The sequence below is a fragment of the Gorilla gorilla genome, chromosome 23, assembly GCF_029281585.2.
Source record: "Gorilla gorilla gorilla isolate KB3781 chromosome 23, NHGRI_mGorGor1-v2.1_pri, whole genome shotgun sequence".
NCBI classification, from domain to species: Eukaryota; Metazoa; Chordata; class Mammalia; order Primates; family Hominidae; genus Gorilla; species Gorilla gorilla.
In genome coordinates, this window is record NC_086018.1 from 43,781,095 (window position 1) to 43,804,246 (window position 23,152).

Here is a 23,152-nt window from a genome sequence, read left to right on the forward strand (position 1 = left end):
TCCGTTTGAGTTAGTCTCTCTATAAGGTGTGAGGGTTAGGTCAAGGTTCATTGTTTTGCAAATGGATGATGAATTATTCTAGCAGCATTTGTTAAAAAGACTATCCTTTTTTGTTCATTGAATTGCTTTTGCACCTTTGTCAAAGATCAAATGGCCCAATTTGTGTGGGTCTATTTCCGGATACGCTATTTTGTTCCGTCGATATTTGTGCCTGTCTCTTCACCATTACAACATTGTCTTTATTACTGTCAATTTTCAGTAAATCTTAAAATTGGGTAGTGTGATTCATCCAACTTTATTTTAGTGATTTAATCTTCTTTACCCTTCCATGTAAATTTTAGAATAGCTTTTTCATAACTCTACAAAACTCTGCTGTGATTGTGATTGGAATTGCGTTAAATACACAGCTCTCTTTGGGGGGAATCAATGTCTTACTGTGTTGAGTCTTCCAATCCGTGAACCAGGAATGTCTTTCTATTTAGATCTTCTCTGATGTCTTTCATCAGTGTTTTCTCATTTTCAGCATGTAGATCCTGTATATGCTTTGTTAGATTTATTTTTAGCACAGTGGTTGCTTGGTACCCATGGGGTATTCATTCTAGGACCCCTGTGGCTACCAAAAATGGATGTTGAAGTGTCTGATACAAAATGGTATAGTATTTGCATATCACCTATGTACATCCTCCCGTATACTTCACACCATCAGTAGACTTCTTATAATACCTAATACATGTAAATGCTGTGTGCATAGTTGCTATACTGTATTTTTAAAGTCTTTTTCCCCCAAGATATTTTTGATCTGCAGTTGAATTAGTCTGACGCTGTGGAACCCAGAGACACAAGGGCTGACTGTGTATAACATGTGGTGGGGGAGCTACTGTACATGTTACTTTTAAAAAATAGCCAGTTCCTGGTTGTTCATCTCGCATGTGGAAATATGGTTAACTTTTGCATTGACCTTGTGTCATATGGGCTTGCTCAACTCATTCATTCTAGGAGATTTGAAAAATAGATTCTCTGGGATTCTCTACATAAACAGTCATATCCTGTGAATAAGGATGAAGTTTTATTTCTTCCTTTCCAATTTGTATGCCTTTTATTGCCATTTTATGTCTCATTGAGTCACAAGCCTTATTTGATCATGCTGTGATGTCCCTGCCTGCCTTCTTCTCTGTGGGGGTTAAATGGGAACGGAACCTACTTTTTACTGAATGAAGAATTATTTATTATTTTTTTTTTTGAGATGGGGTCTCGCTCTGTCACCCAGGCTGGAGTGCAGTGGTGCAATCTCAGCTCACTGCAACCTCCACCTCCCAGGTTCAAGCGATTCTCCTGCCTCAGCCTCCTGAGTAACTGGGATTACAGGCTGCACCACCATGCCTGGCTAATTTTTGTATTTTTAGTAGAGATGGGGTTTCACCATGCTGGCCAGGCTGGTCTCAAACTCCTGACCTCTGGTGATCTACCCACCTCAGCCTCCCAAAATGCTGGGATTACAGGTGTGAGCCACCGCACCTGGCCTGAATGAAGAATTATTAAACCTGAAGAAACAGTAAAAAATAATCACAAGAAAAACAAAACCACAGAAAGAAAAAAGAAATGAACTAATGTTTGTTTGTTTTAAAAGACTCAACCATTGGAAGAACAAGAGAAGGATGGGTTTATCCACAGATGTATTTCTATGTAATGATTTCCCATTAGTGGGATACTATGTAGATTTCTCATTGCAGTCCTTTCTGGGTAGAGAGAATGGCCTGTAGAAACAAATTGTAAGAAACATGAAGCCATCAAAACAGCCCCTCTTTAGGTCTTGCAGACAGAAAGAACCATTTGATGCCATGTGCTTCAGCCAGCACCATTTCAGCATGTGCATGTGTGCGCTGGCACTCTGGGAAGTACTGTGACAGCCTGCTAATGTCTGGGGGTGGCCCTGCCTTAGTAGGCATGGTGGGGCACCTGCCTCCTACTTGGCATTTCTGCTGGGGGAGTTTTTGGCCTCCATAACTCTGCGACTGTTGACCATGGCCATCTGTCCAGTAGAACAAGAGCAGGAGCTGCACCTGTCTGGAATGGCAGCCTGTCCCTACCAGTCCCTGCATCGCTATTTTGGAGTGAGACAGATAATGCAGATACAGTGTGCGAGCAAGCAGTCCTGTGGGAGAGCTCCAGGTCTCCTGTTCCTTATGTTGGAAATCAAGTCTGCCTTACAGGCAGAGGGGAACTACTACTTTAATGTAAGAGGAGATCGCTATTAGGAAATTCCAGATGTCCACCTGACACCTCCCTGCCTCTCCAGTCCTGACCAGTGTTGTACAGCAAAGGATCCCAACTCTAGGAAATCTTCCATGTCAGGTTCCTGAAAAAGAGAAAGGATGTTTAATGTTTTTTACAAAATAAAGGCAGGGGGGCTGGACGCGGTGGCTCACGCTTATAATCCTAGCACTTTGGGAGGCTGAGGTGAGTGGATCACTTGAGGCCAGGAGTTTGAGACCAGCCTGACCACCGTGGTGAAACCCTGTCTCTACTAAAAATACAAAAATTAGCTGAGTGTGGTGGCACACGCCTGTAATCCCAGTTACTGGGGAGGCTGAGGCAGGAGAATCACTTAAACCTGGGAGGTGGAGGTGGCAGGCTGCAGTGAGCCAAGATCACGCCAGTGCACGCCAGCCTGGGTGACAGAGTGAGACTCTGTCTCAAAACAAATAAATAAATAAAGGCAGGGGTCGGAGAAACACTGAAGTTTTTTGTTTGTTTGTTTTGCCTTTTCCCCATCCCTTTTCCTGGTAGTTTGTAAAACTTTAGTGTTGTATTACCAGAAGCACTTATCCACTCTGCAGATTTTAGGACTCCACCATTTCTAGAGGTGGGAATTTTGGTCTGGGGCCTTCTTTGAGAAACACTGGCCCTCAGTCCTTACCACTCCTAGAGAAGGAGGGGATGGGAGTGGGCAGGGGACAGATGTGTGCACATGGAGGACTGGGAGGGCTGGACATAACAGGAGGCTACTGGTCCTGGGCATGGGGCTGTGTCCCTGTCCCTGTGTTCACATCTGGACCTCAACATAGGGCCTGTTAGCTGAGGTGCACCCTCTCTTAAGTGGCTCCATGGAGATTTTGTAAGAAATCGAGACAAGTTGGAAAACACAAACATTGTGAGGGTTTGTAGAACGGGTGGGTGCTTGCTGAAAGTTTATATTCATTCCATATTTAGTTGTCTTTATTCTGTTCAAACATTTTCTTATTTACTTGTTGAAGCAGGTTCAGAAATAGTTATTCTGGAGTGTCTCAGTTTTATTAAAATGCAGTTAATATTGGAAAATATGGTTAGAATTAGGTGACTGCCAAACATGGCTTTCGGCAGTGTTAGCCTGTGTAATAACACTGTTTTTCTCCTTCGTGTGACTATTTATAATAAAAATGTGACTTGCAGTATTGTTATTGAGAGAGATTTAGTGAAAAACAGCGGGTGAGTAGTTTCCATGCTACAAGTTTCATTTCCTCATTAGTGCCTCATGTCATGACCTGGGTCTCCGATTTATTTAGCATGGTAGCACCAATAATAAATATTCTACAGCCTCTAACCTGATAGATCATTCCGCCCCTCACAGCCAGCTGGGAGGTAACATTAACATCCGTTTGCTGGTGTTTGAAACCTGGAGCTCCCGGAGATTAAGTGGAGCCACCGCGGGCACCGACATCCGTGGCCACTCCACAGCCCATTGGTTCCATCCTTAACCCACACTTGACCTGTCTGCTGGAGGGGGACCCAATTCAGGGAACACAGGGCTGTGCATCACCACCCTTGAGCATGTCCTGTTACCTTTCTGAACTTTAGTTTTCATGTCCTCGAAATCAAGATGGTGATATACTCTGTAAGCCTACGGTTAACCAGAGGTAATAGTTTGCAGAATAAAAAAACACCCGTTGTGTAAAGGCTTCAGTGATTGTTTCCATTTCTTTCTGCCTAAAACTTAATGTGGACCATGGTTTACCTTAATCATAAACCACCCACTTGTTGCTTTGTTAATAACAACTAATCTTTTGATAGCACTTTCCATTCTATAAAGCACTTTCATAAGCATGTCACTGAAGAAGATGTTTGAAACGAAGATGATCATGTCTGCAGGTGTGATGCGTGACATGGATATTTTGTCTGACCACCTTTCATTTTTTCCCCCTTAAAATTTTCCCCTCTCAGGAAAGTTCACACACCCACAGCCATACGAAGTTTTTCATATAATTTGCACTCCCTGATACCTTTTTTTTTTTAAATGTCAAAGTTGGAACCCTGCTTTAAGGGAATTAAACTGTGATATGGAAGAGAAGTTTCTACTTGAAGGCCAAGCAGCCTGGTTCGGAAGCCTGCATGGCTCAGCTGCCCACTAGTTGTGTGATCTGGGACAAGAGTAATTGAGTCCTAGCTTTCTCAATAGAGAAAATGAAAATCATGCATTATGTCTTGCTGCATTGCTATAAACACAAACGATAATATATGTAAAGTATATCACGTGATGCTTGGTATATGAATATCACCCAAAATACTAACTGCTGCTGCCACTGTTTTTTTAAGCATTGGTATTCTAATTAAATTATGTTTTTGCCAGTGATTCTGAGACAAATAAGAGTTTTTAAAAGTTTCTTCATGGAAGGATCTATACCGTTTTCAGCTTTTTATTCCTATGCATCATTTTTGCACACAATTTCTCAATAAATGTATCAAGTTGAACTTTTTGAGGCAAATAATATTTATGTCATTTGAATAGTGGACAACGTTGAACTTGAATGATTTTATGTATGCATGAGCATTAATTTTAAATAAACCAGAAAGCTACTTTGGTATTTCGAAAAATAATTCATTTGGGTTTTCCTGTTCAAACTTTGCCATGTTACCCCTAAGTGATACCTTACTTACTGAGATGGATCAGCCTTAGGGAGAGGTTTGTCATACTTTGTTACACACTGAATAGCCTATAATTATCAAGATTATATCCAGTTAGCATAAAGTGCTGTTTAGTTTCTGTTATGTCGTTGTTACCATAGCTGGAGTCGGGTGGGTGTTTAAACGTTTGTGAACTCAAAATTCTTTAATGATGATGGAATATTTCATGTTTTAGTATTCTCTTGATCCAGAGTATATGTTCAAATGTTTTACCAGGTATGTGTTTTTTACAGGTTCATATAATATATAAAATGCATTTCTGTTCCAAGAAAAATACAAGTGGTAAACAGTTGGGAGAGAGCTTGCATATTTTCCTTTATTGTCCTGTCTGATGATTAATGCATTCAGCTATGTTCAGCCTCACGTTTAACCAGGTTAGTGTTTAGTTTGGTTAGGCTGTTTTCCTTATGAGAACAGAAATGGCCAATCCTGTGCCCTGCCTGTCTTCCAGATGGAGTCTTTGCATTGTTTCCAGATCACAGTGCTTAATGTAAGGTCAGATTTTCTTGTGAAAACAGATTTTGGATTAACTATGTCTGTGCACTTGCACGCACCCCTCCGCACCTGCCTGTTCACTTAAGCTCTAGCTGCCTGCTGGAGTCATGGTTCTGATTTCAAGATGCAAATGAGAATTGAGATTCTGCTTTATAGCCTAAAAATGCAAAAGCAAATTCCTACTGCATGAAGGGTCTGCAAGTCTCCCTTTCATAGAGACCATGAGGTGTAGTAGAAAGAGCTTGATTCTTATGAGGATTTAATGTAGGGGTGAGCAGACTATGCTGTGGGCCTCTATTTGTAAATAAAGTTTTATTGGGACATAGTTGTGTTCATTTCTTTAATATTGCCTATGGCCATTCTCACACTACAACAACACAGTTGAGTAGTTGCAGTGGAGACCGTATGGTTTGCAGAGTCTTAACTATTTATTTTCTAGCCCTTTACAGAAAAAGTTTGCTGGCCCCTGACTTAATGCAATAAAAAACTCAGTAGTTTGAATCCCAGCTCTGTTATGCAATAGCTGTATGACATTGATCATGTTCTGTAACCTCTTTATACCTTAACTTTTCCCCTATTAATGTCATTTATCCATTTACTCAGTGAGTATATATTATGAACTTACTATGTGCCAGGCCCTGCTCCAGGCTCAGGAAATACAGCAGTGAACAAATACTGGCCTTTATGGAGCTTGCGTCTCAGTGAAACTTATCTTCATGAGCATAATTGTACATACCTCCTAGGGAGGATGAGATGAATTAATATATGATACCTGTAAAGCATAAGTAGAGTACATGCTCAGTGTGTTTGTTATTATGCTAAATATAGGGTTGTTAATGTGTAAAACAAAGTAGAACCTCCGTTCAGAGTTGGAACCCTTATAAGTCCGCGTTTACTATTCTTGAGGTTTTTACTGAAATAACGAATGATTACAAGTAATTGGGCATGTATCTGGTACAATTAGCCTAAAAAAGAGAGAGAGGAGCTTGTATGAAACTAGGATTCTCCGTTAAGTGAATAAAATCGTGCACTGAGTTCCCAGCTAAGAGCAGTCTGAGATTGACAAGATTGTTCTTGGTACACAGGATGGCTCACATGGAAAAGATGAGAATGGAAAAAGTAAACATTTGATTAATATATGAAATTAATACTGGTTTCTTTGTATACATTCAATTTTGATAATTAATTAATTTGATATTTGTACAAAAAGGTCCTAGGATGTGAGCACTCTCCATCTTGGCACTCAGGCATGTCTGGTGAGTGGAATGGATACAGAGTATCAGAGGATCTAGAAGCTCCTGATTATATGAGTTGGGGAAAATAATTTTGCTGTGTTCCTCGTTTGTAAAGTAAGGAGACTGCACTGAGTTTTTCCAGGCTCTTTTCAGCTCTTGAGTATGAGATTTATGAATTTTCTCTGTGACCAGATTCCCCAAAATAAAGCTTTGCATCGTTCTTCTCTCCTGCAAGAAGCCACCACTTCTTCCCTTTCATAATGAAGCAACACCTCTATTTCTTCATGTTTCTAAGTACAGAGTGCATAATATTGGAGTAACAGGACCCTACTCATCTTGAGAAATTATCAGTTTCTTCAACTTCTTAATGAGGATAATTTTCTTTCTTGGGCCTCGTCTGTAAGTGGAAGTATGATTTTTGTTGGACCACATAGTCACTGAAGGCACTTTCCAGTTCTGGCATTCTGAGACTCCAGAATATAATTCAGAAGACTATAATTCAGAAGACTAAAGACGGACTGGAAGGAAGAGGGTTATGTTGGGCTTTTGTTGTTGTTGTTGTTCTTCTAAGGAGAGAAACCTCCACAGCTGGGAGCGAGACTAGACTTGCTGTTGGGGTGAGTGGCCGTCTTGCAGTACGCAACCACTCGTAGTGATTTCAGGCCTCAGTAGGCATCTTCGTCATTTTTATGTGGTGTTTATGTAGTATCCTTTTTCCTCTAATGCTCTTCCTTTGGCACATAACCTTGTAGAAAAAGTTTAGATCTGAAAGCACAGATGCTGTGAAAGGACCAATTCTATATTGCCTTGCATGGTTACAGACAAGAAAGCAAAGACTTGAAATCTGTAGTTTGTGGTTTGTGATCTAGCAGAGATGAAATAGAATTCGTACATACTTTTTGAGAGTACAAAGAAAAAGAATCATTCGTACTTTATTTGGAAACATGCCATTCTTCTGGGGCTTTCATTTTTAAAATATTTAGGAATTAATAATGTGTTTCTGAAAAAATCTCTGATTGATAAAGAAGTGGAAAAGTATACTCCAATGATTTTACCAATCAGGAGTCCTTGCCCTTAAACATTTGAAGTTAATGTTTTTAATATCTAAGTATTCTACATTCATGAAATTCCAAATAAAAATGCTTATACAGACAAAAAGGCAGACTGCATCATCTTTTTTTTTTTGAGATGGAGTCTCGTCGTGTCACCCAGGCTGGAGTGCAGTGGCACGATCTTGGTTCACTGCAACCTCCACCTCCCAGGTTCAAGCGATTACCCTGCCTCAGCCTCCTGAGTAGCTGGGATTACAGGCATGTGCCACCACGCCCAGCTAATTTTTGTATTTTTAGTAGAGATAGGGTTTCACCATGGTGGCCAGGCTGGTCCTGAACTCCTGACCTCAAATGATCCACCCGCTTCAGCCTCCCGAATTGCTGGGACTACAGGCATGAGCCACTGTGCCCGTCGGACTGTTTGCTCTCATGAGAGCAGGGTGTGAAAGCCCCCTTGTTGCCCGTTTCAGAATTTATGCAGTGTGGTGGGAGGAGGTCTGGCTCTGGAGTCAGGCAGACCTAGGTTCAACCCTGGCCCTGCTGTGGAGTGGATGTGAACCTATGCCAGCCTGTTTCCCCCTCTGTAGAATGGGATAACAGGAAGTCCTGCCTCAGAGGCTCATAGGGAGGATTAGGTCAGATACTACATGTAACGTGAACAGTGCTGGCCAATGCTTAGTACATATTAACTGCCTTTATTTTTGTTTGCACAAATATATCCTAATCTTCTGAAATTTAAACCTGGATCAGTGACTTGTGTCTTCATTTGCTAATGGAAGTCCTTTGGCACCTTAAAAACAATACGTTGGCAATTGGACTTGGGATTCTGGATTAAGGTGGTGCAGATGCACTTCCCGGTATCTCTCCAGCTAAATACATCCAGAACCCTGTCATCATATATGAAACAATCATGGAAACACTTGACAGGTGGGGAGAAGACGGCATACTAGCAAGGGGCCTTGAGACTCAGAAACGATAAGGTGGCAAGTTCCCTGGGTTTTCTCAGACTGATTGAATGTTAGAGAAGCTGTCAACCCAGAGACACCAATGGGTGCAGACCAGAAAGCCCTGAGGAAAGCTCACTCTTTCTCCCTGAAGGACCAAGAAGGGGACAACTTAAGACAGAAAACTTTTAGACAATAAGTGCCCTATTTCAGCCAAACACCGCGGAAAAGAATGTGGCCCCAGCCCACCAACAAAGGCTGAATGGGGAGCCGAAACAGAAACCTTCCCCTGGTTATAATGAGGCACCCCTCACCCCTGCTAGGTGGTGTCAGAGAAGATGGAGCTGGGAGCCAGGTTTTTATCCCCACTGGGCAGTGATGAGGCATCCCCCAACCCCTGCCCAGCTGTACTGTCAGCAGAGACCGAGTAGGGAGCATGAACAACCAGCTCTGCCCAGCAGTAGTGAGGCACCCCTCTCTCCCCGGGTGTCAAAGGAGGTTGAGTGAGGGACCTAGATCTTCACCACAACCTGGCAGTAGTGAGCTGCTCTGCCTTCCACGTGCTGTTGTTGAACGAGCTCTGCTAAAATAGGAGACTTAAACTTAAGATTCAGTCTTCTCATACCACTACACCCAAATGTTTAGAGTACAATTAAAAATCATGGGTTACACTAAGGACCAGGAAAATCTTAGCTTAAGTGAGCAAAGGCAGTCAACAGATGCCAATACCAAGATGATGACATGGATGTTGGAATAATCTGATGAGGATTTCAAAGCATCCATCATAGAAATGCTTCTGTAAGCAATTATGACCACACTGGAAACAAATGAAAAAATCTCAGCAAAGAAATGGAAGATACAAAGAAAAGCCACGTGGAAATTTTAGGACTAAAAAAAACAGCAACCCGAAATAAAAAGCCAAAACTCAGTGATTGGGTTCAGTGGCAGAATGGAGATGCTGGAAGAAAAAATCAGTGAACTGGAGGATGGAATAAAAATTATCCAGTCTGAACAACAGAAAGAAAATAGACTGTACAGAAAAGTTAACCAAGCTTCAGGGATAGGTGGGACTTTAATAAAAGGCCGAAAAAGTATTCAAAAGAATAATTTCCTCAATTTGGCAAAAACTGTAAACCTACAAATTCAAGAGGGTCAAGAGTGGATCGAGTTTCCTTGTATAGCTTTTGAATAGCAAGTGACTCAACTCTCTGGAAATTTTCATGATCCTATTAACCCATCATTCCTGTTAAAACAAGAAAGGATCTCTTCTCAGTCTTTTATTCTTCATGACTCGGGCCTATTGGCCTTAGTCCAGGATACATCAACCAGCATTTTCAACAAAAGTGATAATGTTTTTGCTAAATATATTGTTTTGCTAAACCAGCTATTACACTGGTATATATCCCGTAGAAATGAGTGCTCGTGTCCACCAAAAGCCATGAACACAAGCGTTCATAGCAGCCTAATTTATAATAGCCAAAGACTGGAAACAACCCACGTGTCTATCACTGATCGAGTGTATAAATACATTATGGTATTCATTCAGTGGAATATTACATAGTGGTGACAGAGGGAGCTTCTGGGATGTGCAGCAGCTGGGCACAAGAGAGTGCCTACTGTATGACTCCATTGATCCAAAATCCCAGAAGTGGCCAAAGTAATGTAGGGTGATAGAGGTCAGAATACTAACCTCTAGTAGGGGTTATCAACTGGGAGAGGACACAAGGGAGTCTCTGGTGCTGGAATGTTCTTTATCACTATATGAGTGGTGGTTACACATCTGCCTACATATATAAAACTTGTATAAGCGATACACGTAAGATTTGTGCACTTTACCATAATAAATTAAATGTTAAAGGAATGTATACAGTCATCTCTTCTTATCCATGGGGGATATGTTCCAAGACTCCCAGTAGATGTTGAAACTGAGGATAGTACCAAACCCTATGTATGTGAGGTTTTGTCCTATGCATATGTACGTGTGATAAAGTTTAATTTATAAATTAGGCACGGTAAGAGATTAACAACGATAACTAATGGTAAACCAGAACAATTACAACAATAGATTGCTTACAATTTCACAGACTGAAGATTGGTTCATACTATTGATCTTAGCAACCTCAGCATACAGTTTTTTTCTTAAGTCTAGAACTCTGACCTTTTCACTTAAAGGAAGCACTTTATGGCTTCTCTTTGGCATATTCAAATTGGCAGCATCACTACTCTTGTACTTTGAGGTCATTGTTAAGTAAGATAAGGGTTCCATGAACACAAGCACTGTGATACCATGGCAGAATGGCTGGGGAGCATAAATAGTGTGGGTGTGCTGGACAAGGGAGGATTCAAGCCCTGGGAGGGATGGTGAGAGATTTTCTCATGCTCCTCAGCATGGTGCACAACTTAAAAAACAGGAATTGTTTATTTTAGGAATTTTCCACTTAATAGTTTCAGACCACGGGTAACTGAAAATTGCAAAACGTGAATCCTTGAATGAGGGTACAACTCTGTTCTTTTCTGAAGCACCAGTCTCTGTAAATTCTTTCTGTTGCTTTCAGGACAAAGTTAAAACTGGTAAGCTTGGCCTTCAGGGCTGCCCCTGATTGGACCTGCCTGGCCGGCTCAGGTGTCCTCTTCTGTATTCCTGCAGCCCTTCGTGTTTCCCTCCAGTGCTGGATGTGAATGGTGCTTTTTGCTTGTCTGTGGGGCCTTCTCTCTCCCTTATCCCCACTCACATCCTGACACTGGTAAGAGCAGTACCTGTTTCTGATTTACCTTTTAGTCCCCAATACAAGGTCTATCACAAAGTAGCTTTCTTTTAAATGTTTATCAAATAAATAAATAGAAGATTAAAAGAGGTGCCAGGTGTTAGCACACAGAGAAATAGGTCTTGGAAAAAGGACCTGAAAGTGCTGTTGTCATGTTTGTGTCATGCTGATGGCACGATTCCCGAGGGCACTGAGGAAATGGTCAGACTTCTTTCCTGTAGGTCAAGGCTGGTGAGAGTTTGGCACTTGAGATGTCTTCCTAGGTCTGCTGAGGCTGGCAGACCACTACCCGCATTTGTCCCTGACTGTTTTGCAGGCCGTCCCCTGTCCTACAGCAGGCCAGGTCTGTGTCATTGGCCCTCCCTCTCCCCTTCTTAATCCTCAACACTCTTCATTTGCACGCTTTGAGGTTTTCCAGCACATTTAATATTATTTCAGCCATTCTCTCTTTTCTGAAAACCAGAAATAGTTACCTTCAATTTGTGTGGTACAATTTTTAAAAAAAACATGTACATTTTTAAATTAAGCAGATCTGGGCTTTGCCACTCATTAAGCTCTATGACTGTGAACAAGTTAACCCTTACAGATCTCATTTTCTTTATCTGTCATCTTGGAACATTATTTTCTACCTTGCAGAACCATTAGGAATACCAAATATTTGCATGTAAGAGATTTGTAATATAGTAGGATACTTGGCATATTTCCTTTCCCTCGCCTATTTCCCATTTTCAAGCAGAGCTAACACAGCTTCTAAGACACATGATCTTGATTCGTAAGACATAGTCCCCTAATTGTAATCTGCACCCCGAGTGTCACATTGCACAGTCTGCCTCAGGTAACAGTGGGGCTTCCGTATGTCTCGCCTTGGAGGTCTGTGCTAGGCTGTCAGGAGGTGTGGATGGCAGGCACGGGAGAAGGGACAGGAGGCTGGCTTCCTGTGGGCTCGCCTGTCGACCCCCTCCCTGTGCCCAGAGGACACACAGCTTAGAGCAGGGCCCAAACTGACCTCATGGCTATTCTTACACATTCCAGATAGTCATTCTGAGGGCTGCTGTGTGGCAGATTCCCAGCACGGGCTGGACACTTGAGCTCCCAGCAAGCCTTTATTTTTTTATTTTTTAAACACCGTGGGCAAGCTGATCAACAGTTTCCAAGGCATTATTTATTGATGGCAAGGAGCTTATCATAATACAACAAGCAATTGAGATTCTGTCCATGAGTTAAAAATTAAAGACTGAATGTGTTCATGACAGAATTCTGTTTGTTCAGGCACTGAAGTATGACATTGTAGATGATGCATTATGGGTGGGGATTGCACCCCAAGTAGCAGAGGCAGAATGCATATTTTAAAAAACTTGCTGTATGGGTTATTTTTGTTCTAAATGTAGCTGTGCGTGTTAGCACAGATGTGCCAAAACAGCTTTTCAGAGCTGCTTTGTTTTCTCTGCTGCTGCCATGGTTTACCCATCCCTTTCTGGTATTGTTGCTTTCTCAAGTCATGTCTTGTGGTACTTTCGGGAGGCTACTAAATGGAGTGGAGTTTTAAGTAATGTGCACTCAAGTACATTAGAGATAAATTCACTTCTTGATTCATATTTTCTCCTGCTTCTGCTTAAAAATGGGGATCTTTCATCTAGCTCTTTAAATACTTCACTGGCCAGCTTTTGACATTTTGCCTAATTAAACTGTCTTAAAGAAATGACAGTAATGGAAAACTAACACTGTGCTTCTACTTTTTTTCTTATGATTCAGCTAGTTTAAAGTTCTTTAGAAAGAATGCAACAAAAATGCCCTAAGTAGAAGGACAAATAAAAGATGATATTAAATTCTCCCATTTTATTGAGCACTTTCTAGAAGCCAGGTATTGTGTAAGACGTTCTGTTTTCTTACCGTTTACTAAAATGACACCTTCTGTTTGCAGTAGAGCTTTTTGGCCTGTTTTTCATGAGGCCAAAATGACTCACCTAAGTTCACATGGCTGAGCAGGTGGCAGTGCCAGGCTTAACTCAATGCTCCTGGGTCCTGTCCCTGCTTTCTTGCCATTACCTCTTGTTCTGTGGAAGTCTGAGGAAGCCACGAGGCTGAGAGTCAGAGACAGTCCTGTGCAAAGGGGTCTGCACCGTCCTGCAGGAGGGGTATACTTGGCAGCCTCTGAGCCACGTCCTCCTGGACCAAACATGGGAAGATATTTTGCATTCCAAATCAGTTGAAAATACCTTTCTGACATCTAGCTCTAAGGTTTCTGGTTGTTTTGGACAAAGCAGACAAATTTTTTAGCTATGCAGTGATTCAACATTCATTCACCAAATATTTTTTTCATCTTGTAATCAGAAATATAGCTAGCTTCTTAAAAATCAGCTAATTTCATTCATTATTTAAACAAAGATTTTATCTGCTAGTTGAATAATTCATGAGAAAATTGCACTAAATTCAGATGTGAATGTTTGCTAAAGAAAAGATAGTTGCTAATTTTTCTGGAATTTGGTAGTTGAACTCAGAGAATATTTGTATTAATCACATTGTGTTTTGTACTTCCGGGTACTTCAAGAGCCTCTGCCATTACTATTCTTGAAAAGCATCTTTATTTTGTCACAAAAGCTTGGAGAATGCTACTTACTACTTTACCCTATTGAGTTTTGTCATAGAACTGTAGTATCATTCTCTCTGGATTCCTTTCTTTTTGGAGGTGTCATGGGGAGCAGGGTTAGTTTATGGGATGCAGTCTCTGACATTCTCAGCCTCACTGTGTTCCCGTGTGGCCACTGAGGCCCCGTGCAGTGGTGCAGTCCTTGTGTGAGAAGCTGGGCGCCAGTGCAGCCCGCACTTTATCACCCTTCCTGCCAGGGCGCATTGCTCCCTGGTCGGAAGGATTGTTGGTTCTTCCTTACTCAGGTCTCGTACCCACTCCAAGTGCAATGCTGCGGGCACATCTCAGCTGGTCAGCAAAACTTGTACTATTAAATGCCTTTATCTCATAAAATCTTAATTTATAAAATGTAGGCAGCTGGAGGAATGCTCAGCCTTCCTTTAAGGCAAAGGAAAGCCCTAAAGAACATTTTTTACTTATCAAAAAAGCAACTTTAGAAATCTGCAGCATCAGTAAGAAAAAGGGAAGCACAGACAGTTCTAGGGGTGGTATGAATTGGGAGAACCCTCTTGGGAGGCATTTTAACAGTATGTCTCAAAGACACTCAAAGATGGTTTGGTTTTGTTTTTGTCCAGTAATTCTTTTCGGAATTTCTCCAAAGGAAATAATCAGTGATGAGGTTAAAAAAAAATTGTCTATATGGATGCTCATTACATTGTTGGTGAAAATTTAGTCATGATGCAAATGTCCTGAAATGTTCAGTAAATTATGGTAGGTTAAAGTGACTGAATAGAATATACTATTAGAAAATCACATTTTCAAACAATTTTTATTGTATGGAAAGATCTAAAATACTGTATATATAAAGATGATCTTCATTTTTTAACAAATTAAGTATAAGTGTTTAATATATGTGCATTGAAAAACACAGAGAATTTTCATGGATGGGATCTGCCCCCATCTCAGGGTTGGGGCTTGGCTCCTGAAAGAAGGGTCAGACCCTAGAGTGTTCAGCTGGGCTGCAGTGAGATTTGAGGGTGACGATCCTCTAGCTGAAATGGACTCTAATTCTCATTGACTCCAAAACTGGAGTTCGGACCTTTTTCCGTCTACCGCTGTGTCTTGATCTGCCTCCTGGCCCCTTTTCCCTCAAGGCACTAGGGAGACAGGAGGGCCCAGGAAATGCCGAGTGCCCTGGCAGTTTCCTTCCCACCTTCTAGCCTCCAGTTCCCAAGCCTGGCATTTGCTTCTTTTGACCTTCGATACTCAGTAGACTTACTGTATGGGAAGGAATGCTGTCCAGTCATCTTGAGTTGAACTTTCTCATCAATATTTTGGTGGCTCTTCCCATATCCCAGCTTTGGACAGAACAGTCAGTTGGAATTAAAATAATTTAATTCAGTTTAGTGAGGTCTATATGTATGTATGTATGTCTGTTATTCCTGTATCATTTTAACAGAACACAGTAGGACATTTGCATATTTCACAGCCCGCAGTTTGGAAATACATTTCTGAAAGAAGTTACCCTGAAAAACAATCAGCGGGCAAATAATTTGATGATCACTGTAACTTTTAAAGAAAATCTTGTGCAATTTCAGTTACTGATGATCTTTTTCCAGGAACACAAATATTCATATCATTTACAAATTAATCTATCAGGAATGAGTGTTTACATTTGCCTACAATATTTAGTGTGGGATTACTCAAATCTTTTGGTTGAGTAATACTTGGTGCTGATGCCAAGGTTATACAAGGAGCACCAGGATTTCTCTCCTGAGACCTTTGTGTCCTGAGCCCTTTGCTGTCTCCATCTACCCCCTTTAGGAGATTTCCGGTGCCCAAGATTTAAGGGCCATTTGTATGCAGATGACAGCAGAATGCCTGTTGAGCCCAGACATGTCCCTGGGGCTCCACACTAGGGGACATAACTGCTCACATTCTCAATGTATAAGAGATGGATAATATATAACTGGTAACGTTTACTTAGGTGTCTCGTCTCTAAGTGCCTCCCGCGAAATATGCCCAAACTGTGCCCTTGAGTCCCGCATCCCCAGATCTTTTCTTTGCCCTCCCAGTAAATGATCCCACCACACATCCATTTCAACCAGACTCTTAGAATCTTCCAGTTGTTTCTTTCTCTTACCACCGTCCTAGAGAGCAGTTAGTGTCTGATCTACCTTTACCATGTATCTCGTATCCACCTGCATCTTTCTGTCCCCACTGCTGTCGCAGCCTTCAGGCCTGCATCACCTTTCATTCAGCGTCTGCAGCAGCTTCCTCACTGGCCTTCTTCGTGCCGCTCTTGCTCCTTCTCACACAAATCTAAAATTTTTTTCCTGATTTCCAAGACTTTATATTCGACCCTTCTGTGAATCTGAGTCACCTAGGGAGCTTTTAGTTCATTAGTTAATGAAAGACAGGGTCTCCCTCTGCTGCCCAGGCTGCAGTGCAGTGGCACAGTCAAAGCTCCCTGGAACTTTGAACTCCTGAGCGATCCTCCCACCTCAGCCTCCCTGGTAGCTGGGACTACAGGCTCACACACCACACCCAGCTAATTTTTAATTTTTTGTAGAGATGAGGTCTCGCCATGTTGTTCAGACTGGTCTCGAATTTGTGACCTCAAGTGATCCTCCCACCTCACCCTCCGAAAGCACTAGGATTACAGGCACGAGCCACCATGCCCAGCCAGGAGCTTTTAAACTATGTATCTGTGCCAGGACCATCACCCCCAAGATACAGATTAAGTTGGCATGAGGCGGGGCCAAGACATGGGTAGTTTTAAAAGCTCCCCAGGAGATGGAGATTGACAGTAAGGATGGAAAGTCACTGCTCTGTATCAGTGCTTCTTCAGACTGTATCAGCACATCTTCATGACCTGAAAGGCTCACCTGACTACCCCTCTAAAACAGTCTCTGGCCACTCTCAATCTCTAGTAGATCATCTTAATTATTTATTTTATAGGAATTACCATAATTTGTAAATGTATTTTTAGTTATTAATTTACTCACCTGCCTCCCCCTGGCTAAGTTTCGTTCAGTACATATCTGTTGGTTATATTTGGACCCTGCAAGGGTGGAAGGTGAGCTTTTGCCTCTCACGCGCATATATTTTTTTTCCGCAAATCATTGTTAAGTATCTCGGGACCGGGCAAGGGATGCAAGGATGAGTGGAAACATGGTTCTTGTCATTGAAAGCCCCAGAGTCTAATGAAAGAGTGAGACGAGCAAACAAATAGCTGCTCTGTATACCATGGACGCTATACAGCTCAACTCAAAGAGGGATTCGATTGTCACTGCCCTGGGAAGGCGCCAGTGAGGGGCCTGGAAAAGTTAAGGGTTAGTATGTTAATACAACTCTCTCCACAACAAGAAGAAGAGAGGGAGAGCCTTCTAACCCATCCAGCCCCTTTGTGGTGGTGGTGGTGGTGCACTGATGTGTTGGGCTTTAGCTTTGGCCGTTAGGGATGTAGGAGTGTGTCCTTCTTTTGGAGAGAAGCTCAGTTTGTCAGGATCGTCCTGCTCCCACTTTCATGAGGCTGCTTTGCCAACTACACTCCTTTTTTTCCTCTTGGACCGCTGGTGAGGAGTGGATATTTTATCCCCAGAAGACTCTTAAGTGGGTCAGAACAACACATGAATCTAATTAACTGCAAAATCACTTTGACCTCAAGGTGGAAAATTCATTCCATATTAAGATACTCCAATGAAAGGCCTACATTCATTGTAATAATAAAATGCCCATAAGAGACACTCCATATTTGAATATTAATTCTATCTCATTATCAGATTCCCAGAGAGATATTAAAATCCAAAGATTACATTGCATTTTAAATTAAAGTCCAAAGGCATTAAAGTCCAATTCTCTTGCCCATGTGTGTTCAAATAAATTGAAATTCAAAATATGTTCTCCCTGATTTCTTATTCTGCACAATCCCAGTTAGAGGGGCTCTTAATGCCTGTATAGGGTCAGGATTTTTTTGTAACAGCTGCAGCCTGGACTGTCTCTTGCCGGAATGTGTGTGGTTCTTTCAGGAACACCCAATACCAAGCCTCTGATATGCCTCACTTCTTAAAATTAAAAAAGTTAACAGGACACAAGATTATCAAAACATTGCCCTCCCCCGCCCCACACATACACCAGAGTTAGAAAACAAGCCAATTCCTGGTCTTCTAATAGTTACCCCAAGCAAAAGTATGTCCCCAGAAACCAATAATTCTTACTTGTTGCCAACTAGCAGACCATAGCAGAAAGTCTGTGATATCTGAGGGAAAGATGGAGAAAGTCTTCATTTCTGCTTCAGCAGATTTCAGTTAGTCTCTGACAGTTGGGGGGCTACACATTTGGGAGCAATCTCCTCAGTAATTTCTTGGATCTTGCTGTCAGTAATTCCAGTGAGTCAAGACCATGCCTTGCTTCTCTCATGGGTTTTGTAGGACCCAATCACAGTTTCTGTTCAAATAGCCACTGAAACATCTACTCTTTTCTAAAATTCACTGTAAGTGTGTTAGAACACAGTGCGTTTTCATTCCTCTTTATATCTTTTTATCCTGACCTTCTAGATCTTATTTCCCATTTCATTTATTTTTATTGTTTATTTTTCAAGACAGAGTCTCTCTCTCCCTCTCTCTGTCGCCCAATCTGCAGTGCAGTGGCACAGACATAGCTTACTGTACTCTCGAACTCCTGGGCTCAACCCATCTTCATGCCTCAGCCTCCCCAGTAGCTGGGACTACAGTTACGCACTATCACACCTAGCTAATTTTTTAAAAAATTATTTGTTGAGATGGGGTCTTTCTATGTTGCCCAGGCTGGTCTCAAACTCCTGGCCTCAAGCCAGCCTCCCTCTTTGGCCTCCCAAAGTGCTTTTACTCCAAAAAACATTACTGTTTTCCAGCTAAATCAGCCTTATTGCTTTAGTTTGTTTTTATTCTTTCATTGTTTCTGTTCTGATAGTAAGACTGAAATACTTTTTACATCATTCTAGTTCCTCTTTGATTTTCTGAGCATCCTTGATTTCTAGAGATAGAACATTTTAAACAAAGACCTTTTAAAATTATAGTATTTTATTGAATTTATTTTTCTATATCAGTGCCAGGAGACAGTATCCTTGTGTTTTTTTTTTCTGGTCTTAGCATCTATGTAAACTTTCCTTTACCTATGACATTTACTATGGGTTTCTGACACATAGCCTTTTTGAAGTTAAAAATGTTCTCTAGTTTTCTGATAATCAAAAAAATCATAAATAGGGGCTAAGCATGGTCGGGTACTTTTTCTGTGATGGTTGATATTATTATGAGTACATTAATGGGGTTCATTGTAGATTTTCTGATCCACTTGAATCTATTCTTGCATTTTTGAGAAAAGTCTGCCTGAACATGATGTATTATTGTAGCATCTTTGATTTAGTTATGCTAATATTATTTCTAGAATATTTTAGGGGAAGGGGATCTATTTTCATAAGTTAAAAAGGCCTTTAATTTCTTTACAGTGGTCTATCTTTCCTGGTTTTGGAACAAAGTCATACTAGCCTTGTAAAATGAGTTGGAAATCTTTCCTTATTTTTCTGTTGTTTTGGAACAACTTGTATACAAAATACGTGTTCTGTTTCTTGAAAATTGGGTGGAACTCGCTTGAGAGCTGTTTGCGTCTTTTGTGTTTGTTAGTGAGTCTTGGTCATTTTAGTATCTTTAAAAATTTTTGTTCTTTTAATATTTTTTCTTATTTTCTTCTCAGGCACAGTTTATTTTGGAATTCAGATAAGAACTGACACTTATAAACATTCCAAATGTTAATAAACATTTTTTCTTCAACGCAATTGCCTTTTCTTAAGATCAATCTTAGCACTATCCTTTGCAAAAACAAAAATTTTAAAAAAGTCTAAATAGATTAAAACAGAAGTCAATTCTACCCTTCTCATAGAAATTATTCTGAAAGAATTAGAAGATTCAATGATATAAATTAGATTAAGAGGAGGTAGACTTAAATTTAGTACCTAAAATATAATTATATTTCACTAAATAAGACCGTTATTCTTCTAAAGAGGTCCTCTAAGCTGGCTTTTATTCTGCTGTAGTTTCATCTCACTAAGAGGGAGGGCAGTAAATCAACTGCTCTTACCAAAAAGTTTCCACTTTTTAGTAGTGAGCCCTCTAGCTTCAGATAACTTAGAAGTTTATCTTTTCCCCCTTGGTAACCACTTTTTCTCCACCGTTCTTGTAGTTGTTGTAATAGAGCCCTGGTTTCTTTTCCCCCAAGAAATGTCCACTTTTCTGGTGTCATGCCCACTGAACAGGAACTGTAGGAAGGGACCACAGCTGCCTTTCCTTTAGGGGATGGTGCTCTCCTTGGCTCTTCAGTAGTTCACGTATGTGAGAAGTCACGGCAAGTTCCCTAAAGTCCCTGAGAAAGTCTTGGTAGGGTTTCAGTGGCTCTGAACTATCTATTGCTTTAATTCAGTCTTTTTTATTTTTAACTAAAGCCAAGGTTTTTCTCTTCTTTTGAAATCGTCAGCCTCCAATCCAATTTTGTGACATCATTCTGTACTTTGAATAATGAGGCCAAAAGAGTCATTGGCTTTGGTGAAAAACCTTCGACATTTTTACTGACTTTGTTAAATTCTTCTAAACTTGCATTGGCTATTATACCTACATAAGGAGCCACATGAAGAACATAGATAAGGTGAATCAAATGATTTACATGTTTACTGACAAGAGCTTTTTTAGTTCCACCCAAATGCTTTCTCCTAATAGCCCAGCCAGGCCTTTTGCAGGCTCTGCAGTTGCTTCTCAGGACCGTGGTCACCAGGTTTGTCTACAGTTCTCCCACAAAACCTGACATATCTTAAAATTCAAAAACAATTGTATTGTACTCTGTTGATGTCCAACAAACTTTTCTTATTTTAAAAAATCTCCATAACCATTAAATTAGATAAAGTACCATCAAAACCCAAAGACATAGGATTGTTTGCTAGAGAGCTTTGTGTTCAGCATCTCCTAGTCAGTTGTGAATTTGTCCTCAGCATGTCTTCCATCAGTGACAACATCAATCCAGAGTGTAGTAATTTAAAAATTGTCTTCACGAAGCCTGGCAGTAATTGTTCTGTGCTTTTCTGCTGTCCATCATCCAAATACCAGCTGATGGAAACATCTACTGCATTTGAAAAAGGGTAACAATGGTAGCAGAGTCCACATCTTGAGGTCTTATTCCATTTAATAAATCTTTCACTGCTCCTTCTGCTATTCTGAATTCACGATTCTCTTTAACAAATAATTCTGTCAGGCTCTTCAATCTTTCTGTGACAAATGACTAGAATTCTGGAGCCTGCACCTTCATTTTAGGCAGCTATTGCTTCAGAAGTCACAGTCTATTCCACCAGCCTTTGCCAAGGATGCAGGTGCCACAGCATCTCAAGAGAAGTCACCAATCACAGAGCTCCATGCTGAGGCCCTCTTGCCTGCTACTGAGGAGCTCTTGCCACCCCCAACTCCTGCCTTTCCCCAGTGTTGCAGGACAGGCAAGCCCCCAAATTGGGACTTAGCCTGGGAAGGTTCTTGGCTTTGCCCAGGAAATAATTCAAGGGTGAGCTGGTGGTGGTAAACAGCAGCTTTGATTGAAGCAGCAGTGTATAGCAGCAGCAGAGGTGCTGCTCCTTGCAGAGCAGGGCTGCCCTATAGGCAGTGTGCCCAGAATAGCAGCTCAGAGGCAGGTCTGCACTCATATTTATACCCACTTTTAACTATATGCGAATTAAGGGGCAGTTTATGCAGAAATTTCTAGGAAAAGGGTGGCAACTCTCAGGTCATCAGGTTGTTGCTATGGAAAGGGGCGGTAACTTCTGGGTGTTGCCATGGCAATGGTAAACTGACATGACATATTGGTGGGTATGTCTTATGGAAAATGGCTTCCACCCCTGACCTACCTGTTTTAGTTAGTCCTCAATTTGGTCAGGTGTCCGAGCCCTGCCTCCTACCTCTCCAGGACACGGGCAGTAGCCTGGCTGGGCACTTTAAAAAGGACAGTTGTATCCAAGCCTTTGATTTTTTCTGTCAATTTTAACATTTTCTGCTTTTCTCAGAAATATCTATTTCATCTAGATTTTCACATTTTTTTCATAAAATTGTTCATATTTTAATATTTTATCTCGGTTGTCTAAAACCTGTTTCTCCTTTTTAATTCTATTCTTTCTTAAAAAAAAAAAAAGGATGTCTCTTTTTTCCTTCCTCAGTCTTTCTGGAATTTTCCATTCTATTAATGTTTACAAATAACCAGCTTTTGGTTTTGGCTAATCTTCTCTGTAGTGTTGTTACTCTAATTCACTGACTTTCTTGCCTGTCAGTTTATAAGAACAAAGATAAAAATGATAACAGGCTTTCCTTCAGAAATGATGCAAGACAGGAATCAATGGAATGACATCTTTAAAATACTAAAGGAAAACTGTTAATCTAAAATTATGTATCCAGCCAAAATATCCTTCAAAAATGAAGGTCAAAAAAAAGAAGGCAAAATGTCCTGTAAGAAATGTTAAATGAAGTTCAACAAGGTGAAAGTAAATGATAGCACATGGAAACCTGACCTATACAAATATATACAAAGGATCAGAATCCCTGGAAAAGTTAAATATATGGGTAAAAAGAAAATATTTCTATTGTCACTTTTAATTTTCTTTGAAATGTAATTGGCTCTTTAAAGTAATCATAATGGCAATATATTAGGGGATTTTTAATGTGTATATAGAAGAAAAATACATGAGAGTAATTGCCCAAAGATTAAACAGAGTATACAGTTACAACTTTCTTATATTGTATGTGGGGTAGTATGGTATTATTTGTAGATAGACTGCAACAAGGTAAAGATGTATACTCTAAACTCCAGTGCAACCACTTTTAGAAAAAGAGAGAGACAGTTAACAAGCCAGTATTGGAGAAATAAGTGGAATATTTAAAAATGCTCATTCTCAAAAGAGTCTGGAAAATAAGAACAAAGAATAGTCAAGACAAATAGAAAACAGATGGCAGAATGATAAACTCAATCATGTTGATAAATATATTAAATGTAAATGGCTTAAATATCCAACTGAAAGACTATTAGAATGGATTCCATTCTATTCTATTCTATTCTATTCTATTCTATTCTATTC

General features: G+C 40.6%; 1 protein-coding gene and 1 pseudogene across 3 annotated transcripts in view; one reads left to right on the forward strand and one right to left on the reverse strand.

Moving 5' to 3' along the window:
• ATXN10 (ataxin 10) overlaps positions 1 to 23,152 on the forward strand; it is a 173,603-nt gene that overhangs the window by 101,635 nt on the left and 48,816 nt on the right. The window lies entirely within an intron of this gene.
• Positions 11,112 to 21,381, reverse strand: LOC109024520 (CCA tRNA nucleotidyltransferase 1, mitochondrial-like; annotated as a pseudogene).